An 8775-nucleotide genomic window follows, 5' to 3' on the forward strand; every position below is an offset into this window, starting at 1 on the left:
AGGTCAAAGCAGTTCCGTAAACAAAGGCCAGTCTTTTCAGCAAATGGCATTGGAGCAGCCGGGCGCCCATTTGCACAAAGATGAACTTCAACCTAAGCTCACACCTGACACAGTCGTTAACTCAGCTTTGATCAGAGACCTGAGTAACAGGAAAGCTAGAAAACGTTCAGGAGAAAATCTCCCCGACTGAGCGCGAAGCACGACCTAATGTTTGGACGGGACACCAGTAACGCAGCCCAGGAAAGAAAAATCAGTTAGTGGGACTTGATGAAAATGAGACACTTTTGCTCTGAGAAAGATCCTGTTAAGAAATTGAAAGGACAGGTCGCAAATGGGGAAAATGTTTGCATATCACACTCGCCAACAAGAGATCTGTAGCCGGAATATAGAAAACTCTCTCTGTGCAATAACGACACCAGCCCCTTAGAAAATGGGCAAAAGATCTTGAACAGACACCTCATTAGAGAGGACACACAGAAGGCCACACGCCCGTGAAAAGATGTTCGAAAAATTGGTCAGTAGGGACCTGGCTTGTTAAAACCTTAACGAGATATCACCACACACCTATGATGAAGGATAAAATAAGAAATACTGACGATATCAACTTCTGGCAAAGACTCAGAGCAACTCAAGGGAATGGACTATTCACACACAACCGCCTGGACATGACTCGAAGGCACATGTTGTGTGAAACCAGCATGTCTTCGCAGGCTACATGCGTGTGATTCCACTTGTGTGAAATTCTGGGAATGAGACCATCACGGTGAGGGAGAGCAGGGCTGTTGCTGGCGGAGCTGTGGTGGGAGAGGTCCACTCTGAAGGGGCAGCGAGAGGGCATTCTTGGTTACGGACGACTTCTGACTCTGCATCTTGGTGGTGGTCACACAGACTTATACTTGAGATCAGATTTTGCAGCAACACACACACACACACACACACACAACACACACACACACAACACACACACATACACACACACAACACACACACACACACATGTGCATATAAAACTGATGCAATCTGAGCGAAATCTGTAGTTTGGCTCAGTGGATAGAGTGTCAGCCTGTACAACACACACACACACAACACACACACAACACACACACACACATACACACACACAACACACACACACACACATGTGCATATAAAACTGATGCAATCTGAGCGAAATCTGTAGTTTGGCTCAGTGGATAGAGTGTCAGCCTGTAGACTGAAGGGTTCTGGGTTTGATTCTGGTCAGGGCACATGCCCGGGTTGATCCCCAGTAGGGGGTGTGCAGGAGGCAGCTGATCAATGATTCTCTCTCATCATTGATGTTTCTATCTCTTTCTCCCTCTTGCTTCCTCTCTAAAATCAATAAAAAATCATTAGATAATAAAAAGCTTATATGCAAATTGTCCCCCTACCAAGAGTGCGACTGGGAGTTCGATTAGGGGGTGGGGCTGGCCCACCAACCACCCTGGGCCCCTCTCCCTGGCCAACTCCACCCCCAATGGGCCCTACACACCCTGATTGGGGGCGGGGCCAGCCTGCCAACCTCCCACATCCACACCCCCAATATGATAGTCCTCAATCCCTCGCCCGTGCCCCCCCACTGGCTCTGCCCCCAGTTGACCCGGATCGGGCGGGCTGGCTGGCAGGACCCCACCCATGTACAGATTTGTGCACCGGGCCCCTAGTATGTGTGTGTGTGTGTATATGTATGTATTTGCCGATGTCAGTTCTCTGGTTTTGATTCCGTGCCATGGCTATGAAAGATGTTAGTTCTCAGGGAGTGTCTATTGGAACTGGGTTCTATTTTTGCATCTTCTCATAGATTGCAAAATTTAAGTCTAAATTTACTTCAAAATAAAGTTTTTATTTTTAAATAAAGGTAGTCGAGGAGATGGAGATAAGCGTCTCCATCATTGGGGGCGGAGGGGGAGGCAGACATCTGGGGGGAGACGGGAGGAGGAAGCATTTAGCGGCGTCTTCGTCTTCATGGTGAAGGCTTGGGCAGTGGCAGGTGACTCTCAGGGATCCGTTCATTCTTCCAACAGCACATCTAGGCCAGTGTCTGCTTCCATGGCTGCTGCGACAAGTTACCACAAACTCCGTGGCTTAAAAACACACAAATTCATTCTCATTCTGGTTTTGGGAGTAAAAACACCCCCAAATTGGTGTTAAGGGGCTGAGGTCCAGGTGTCCACAGGGCTCTGGTCACCTGGCAGCTCGTGGGAGAACCCATCTCCTGCCTCCCCGGCACCCCCAGCTCCCGGCCGTGTTGACGTGAGATCTTCAAAGACGAGCATGACTGTGGAGAGTGGACTCCAGGTGGGAGACCAGGCCTCAGGGCGGAGGCCATGGGCACAGGGAAAGCTGGCTCTTTTCAGATGTATTTCACAGGTAGAGCTGTGGGAGCAAAATAGTGCACCCTTTCCTGGGGGGCCCAGAGCTCCATGAAGTATCTGGCATGTTACTTACTATAGGAGACTTGAAGGAGAAGTCGAGAGGGGGGGCGGGTGTAATCAAGAATTCTGTTTTAGATGCGTGACGTTCAAGGTGCTAACCAGCCATCTGAGGGCCGTGTCAGAAGGACTTACTGTGTCTGAGGCTTCGAGGGCTGCGGGCTCAACCTTGCATCTGAGCACCATGTGCCCTGGGTGACACGTGGAGGCACAGCTGGGTGAGGTTGTTCAGAGAGAGAGCAGGTGCCCAGAGATAATGGGAGGAGCTCGACAGCAGAGGTAACTCGGACCACCTGTCCACGCCACACCCTGCACTCTAACCTTTACTGATGATGTGACTTCATTTAATCTTCACAGCAGTTTGACCAGATGATGTCTGCTATGATCATGCTCATCGCACAGTTGAGTCTGTTGTGAACATGCTCATCGCACAGTTGAGTCTGTTGTGAACATGCTCATCGCACAGTTGAGTCTGTTGTGAACGTGCTCATCGCACAGTTGAGTCTGTTGTGAACATGCTCATCGCACAGTTGAGTCTGTTAGGAACATGCTCATCGCACAGTTGAGTCTGTTAGGAACATGCTCATCGCACAGTTGAGTCTGTTAGGAACATGCTCATCGCACAGTTGAGTCTGTTAGGAACATGCTCATCGCACAGTTGAGTCTGTTGTGAACGTGCTCATCACACAGTTGAGTCTGTTGTGAACGTGCTCATCACACAGTTGAGTCTGTTGTGAACGTGCTCATCACACAGTTGAGTCTGTTGTGAACGTGCTCATCACACAGTTGAGTCTGTTGTGAACGTGCTCATCACACAGTTGAGTCTGTTGTGAACGTGCTCATCACACAGTTGAGTCTGTTGTGAACGTGCTCATCACACAGTTGAGTCTGTTGTGAACGTGCTCATCACACAGTTGAGTCTGTTGTGAACGTGCTCATCACACAGTTGAGTCTGTTGTGAACGTGCTCATCACACAGTTGAGTCTGTTGTGAACGTGCTCATCACACAGTTGAGTCTGTTGTGAACGTGCTCATCACACAGTTGAGTCTGTTGTGAACGTGCTCATCACACAGTTGAGTCTGTTGTGAACGTGCTCATCACACAGTTGAGTCTGTTGTGAACGTGCTCATCACACAGTTGAGTCTGTTGTGAACGTGCTCATCACACAGTTGAGTCTGTTGTGAACGTGCTCATCACACAGTTGAGTCTGTTGTGAACGTGCTCATCACACAGTTGAGTCTGTTGTGAACGTGCTCATCACACAGTTGAGTCTGTTGTGAACGTGCTCATCACACAGTTGAGTCTGTTGTGAACGTGCTCATCACACAGTTGAGTCTGTTGTGAACGTGCTCATCACACAGTTGAGTCTGTTGTGAACGTGCTCATCACACAGTTGAGTCTGTTGTGAACGTGCTCATCACACAGTTGAGTCTGTTGTGAACGTGCTCATCACACAGTTGAGTCTGTTGTGAACGTGCTCATCACACAGTTGAGTCTGTTGTGAACGTGCTCATCACACAGTTGAGTCTGTTGTGAACGTGCTCATCACACAGTTGAGTCTGTTGTGAACGTGCTCATCACACAGTTGAGTCTGTTGTGAACGTGCTCATCACACAGTTGAGTCTGTTGTGAACGTGCTCATCACACAGTTGAGTCTGTTGTGAACGTGCTCATCACACAGTTGAGTCTGTTGTGAACGTGCTCATCACACAGTTGAGTCTGTTGTGAACGTGCTCATCACACAGTTGAGTCTGTTGTGAACGTGCTCATCACACAGTTGAGTCTGTTGTGAACGTGCTCATCACACAGTTGAGTCTGTTGTGAACGTGCTCATCACACAGTTGAGTCTGTTGTGAACGTGCTCATCACACAGTTGAGTCTGTTGTGAACGTGCTCATCACACAGTTGAGTCTGTTGTGAACGTGCTCATCACACAGTTGAGTCTGTTGTGAACGTGCTCATCACACAGTTGAGTCTGTTGTGAACGTGCTCATCACACAGTTGAGTCTGTTGTGAACGTGCTCATCACACAGTTGAGTCTGTTGTGAACGTGCTCATCACACAGTTGAGTCTGTTGTGAACGTGCTCATCACACAGTTGAGTCTGTTGTGAACGTGCTCATCACACAGTTGAGTCTGTTGTGAACGTGCTCATCACACAGTTGAGTCTGTTGTGAACGTGCTCATCACACAGTTGAGTCTGTTGTGAACGTGCTCATCACACAGTTGAGTCTGTTGTGAACGTGCTCATCACACAGTTGAGTCTGTTGTGAACGTGCTCATCACACAGTTGAGTCTGTTGTGAACGTGCTCATCACACAGTTGAGTCTGTTGTGAACGTGCTCATCACACAGTTGAGTCTGTTGTGAACGTGCTCATCACACAGTTGAGTCTGTTGTGAACGTGCTCATCACACAGTTGAGTCTGTTGTGAACGTGCTCATCACACAGTTGAGTCTGTTGTGAACGTGCTCATCACACAGTTGAGTCTGTTGTGAACGTGCTCATCACACAGTTGAGTCTGTTGTGAACGTGCTCATCACACAGTTGAGTCTGTTGTGAACGTGCTCATCACACAGTTGAGTCTGTTGTGAACGTGCTCATCACACAGTTGAGTCTGTTGTGAACGTGCTCATCACACAGTTGAGTCTGTTGTGAACGTGCTCATCACACAGTTGAGTCTGTTGTGAACGTGCTCATCACACAGTTGAGTCTGTTGTGAACGTGCTCATCACACAGTTGAGTCTGTTGTGAACGTGCTCATCACACAGTTGAGTCTGTTGTGAACGTGCTCATCACACAGTTGAGTCTGTTGTGAACGTGCTCATCACACAGTTGAGTCTGTTGTGAACGTGCTCATCACACAGTTGAGTCTGTTGTGAACGTGCTCATCACACAGTTGAGTCTGTTGTGAACGTGCTCATCACACAGTTGAGTCTGTTGTGAACGTGCTCATCACACAGTTGAGTCTGTTGTGAACGTGCTCATCACACAGTTGAGTCTGTTGTGAACGTGCTCATCACACAGTTGAGTCTGTTGTGAACGTGCTCATCACACAGTTGAGTCTGTTGTGAACGTGCTCATCACACAGTTGAGTCTGTTGTGAACGTGCTCATCACACAGTTGAGTCTGTTGTGAACGTGCTCATCACACAGTTGAGTCTGTTGTGAACGTGCTCATCACACAGTTGAGTCTGTTGTGAACGTGCTCATCACACAGTTGAGTCTGTTGTGAACGTGCTCATCACACAGTTGAGTCTGTTGTGAACGTGCTCATCACACAGTTGAGTCTGTTGTGAACGTGCTCATCACACAGTTGAGTCTGTTGTGAACGTGCTCATCACACAGTTGAGTCTGTTGTGAACGTGCTCATCACACAGTTGAGTCTGTTGTGAACGTGCTCATCACACAGTTGAGTCTGTTGTGAACGTGCTCATCACACAGTTGAGTCTGTTGTGAACGTGCTCATCACACAGTTGAGTCTGTTGTGAACGTGCTCATCACACAGTTGAGTCTGTTGTGAACGTGCTCATCACACAGTTGAGTCTGTTGTGAACGTGCTCATCACACAGTTGAGTCTGTTGTGAACGTGCTCATCACACAGTTGAGTCTGTTGTGAACGTGCTCATCACACAGTTGAGTCTGTTGTGAACGTGCTCATCACACAGTTGAGTCTGTTGTGAACGTGCTCATCACACAGTTGAGTCTGTTGTGAACGTGCTCATCACACAGTTGAGTCTGTTGTGAACGTGCTCATCACACAGTTGAGTCTGTTGTGAACGTGCTCATCACACAGTTGAGTCTGTTGTGAACGTGCTCATCACACAGTTGAGTCTGTTGTGAACGTGCTCATCACACAGTTGAGTCTGTTGTGAACGTGCTCATCACACAGTTGAGTCTGTTGTGAACGTGCTCATCACACAGTTGAGTCTGTTGTGAACGTGCTCATCACACAGTTGAGTCTGTTGTGAACGTGCTCATCACACAGTTGAGTCTGTTGTGAACGTGCTCATCACACAGTTGAGTCTGTTGTGAACGTGCTCATCACACAGTTGAGTCTGTTGTGAACGTGCTCATCACACAGTTGAGTCTGTTGTGAACGTGCTCATCACACAGTTGAGTCTGTTGTGAACGTGCTCATCACACAGTTGAGTCTGTTGTGAACGTGCTCATCACACAGTTGAGTCTGTTGTGAACGTGCTCATCACACAGTTGAGTCTGTTGTGAACGTGCTCATCACACAGTTGAGTCTGTTGTGAACGTGCTCATCACACAGTTGAGTCTGTTGTGAACGTGCTCATCACACAGTTGAGTCTGTTGTGAACGTGCTCATCACACAGTTGAGTCTGTTGTGAACGTGCTCATCACACAGTTGAGTCTGTTGTGAACGTGCTCATCACACAGTTGAGTCTGTTGTGAACGTGCTCATCACACAGTTGAGTCTGTTGTGAACGTGCTCATCACACAGTTGAGTCTGTTGTGAACGTGCTCATCACACAGTTGAGTCTGTTGTGAACGTGCTCATCACACAGTTGAGTCTGTTGTGAACGTGCTCATCACACAGTTGAGTCTGTTGTGAACGTGCTCATCACACAGTTGAGTCTGTTGTGAACGTGCTCATCACACAGTTGAGTCTGTTGTGAACGTGCTCATCACACAGTTGAGTCTGTTGTGAACGTGCTCATCACACAGTTGAGTCTGTTGTGAACGTGCTCATCACACAGTTGAGTCTGTTGTGAACGTGCTCATCACACAGTTGAGTCTGTTGTGAACGTGCTCATCACACAGTTGAGTCTGTTGTGAACGTGCTCATCACACAGTTGAGTCTGTTGTGAACGTGCTCATCACACAGTTGAGTCTGTTGTGAACGTGCTCATCACACAGTTGAGTCTGTTGTGAACGTGCTCATCACACAGTTGAGTCTGTTGTGAACGTGCTCATCACACAGTTGAGTCTGTTGTGAACGTGCTCATCACACAGTTGAGTCTGTTGTGAACGTGCTCATCACACAGTTGAGTCTGTTGTGAACGTGCTCATCACACAGTTGAGTCTGTTGTGAACGTGCTCATCACACAGTTGAGTCTGTTGTGAACGTGCTCATCACACAGTTGAGTCTGTTGTGAACGTGCTCATCACACAGTTGAGTCTGTTGTGAACGTGCTCATCACACAGTTGAGTCTGTTGTGAACGTGCTCATCACACAGTTGAGTCTGTTGTGAACGTGCTCATCACACAGTTGAGTCTGTTGTGAACGTGCTCATCACACAGTTGAGTCTGTTGTGAACGTGCTCATCACACAGTTGAGTCTGTTGTGAACGTGCTCATCACACAGTTGAGTCTGTTGTGAACGTGCTCATCACACAGTTGAGTCTGTTGTGAACGTGCTCATCACACAGTTGAGTCTGTTGTGAACGTGCTCATCACACAGTTGAGTCTGTTGTGAACGTGCTCATCACACAGTTGAGTCTGTTGTGAACGTGCTCATCACACAGTTGAGTCTGTTGTGAACGTGCTCATCACACAGTTGAGTCTGTTGTGAACGTGCTCATCACACAGTTGAGTCTGTTGTGAACGTGCTCATCACACAGTTGAGTCTGTTGTGAACGTGCTCATCACACAGTTGAGTCTGTTGTGAACGTGCTCATCACACAGTTGAGTCTGTTGTGAACGTGCTCATCACACAGTTGAGTCTGTTGTGAACGTGCTCATCACACAGTTGAGTCTGTTGTGAACGTGCTCATCACACAGTTGAGTCTGTTGTGAACGTGCTCATCACACAGTTGAGTCGCCTGAGGGAGAGACCGAGAGACTTTCCCCACCGCGAGGGATGGCTACTCTGGATTCAGACTCAGCAAGTCGCCTGAGGGAGAGACCGAGAGACTTTCCCCACAGCGAGGGATGGCTACTCTGGATTCAGACTCAGCAAGTTTGGGTCCGGGGTCCATAGAGACCCTGAATCTCTACAGTCCTCTGTTCCTCACAAGCGCAGCCTGGATGGATTCAAGGTTATGGACAAGGTCACTGCTAGGGTCTGACCGGCGTTGGGTTCTACTGCTCCAAGCAACTCCTCTGGTCAGACGTGCTTGGTGGGTGACCAGCGGGTTCACTCCATCCACGCCATCTTTCCTGTTCGTGTGCTCTAAGCTTTTAGTTTGTTTGTTTTTGTAAATGTCAGTGACAGCTGGCATGCCGCGTTACGTTAGTTCCAGGCGTGTGGCTCCGTGACCAGGCATCTCTATACCGTACAGAGAGGTCCCCCCGAGTCCAGTGCCCTCTGGCGCCACATGGCTGCCGTGACGTTTCTGCCTGTGTTCCCTCTGCTGTGTC

This window comes from Myotis brandtii, unplaced genomic scaffold (genome assembly GCF_000412655.1).
Source record: "Myotis brandtii unplaced genomic scaffold, ASM41265v1 scaffold426, whole genome shotgun sequence".
In the NCBI taxonomy this organism is placed as follows: Eukaryota; Metazoa; Chordata; class Mammalia; order Chiroptera; family Vespertilionidae; genus Myotis; species Myotis brandtii.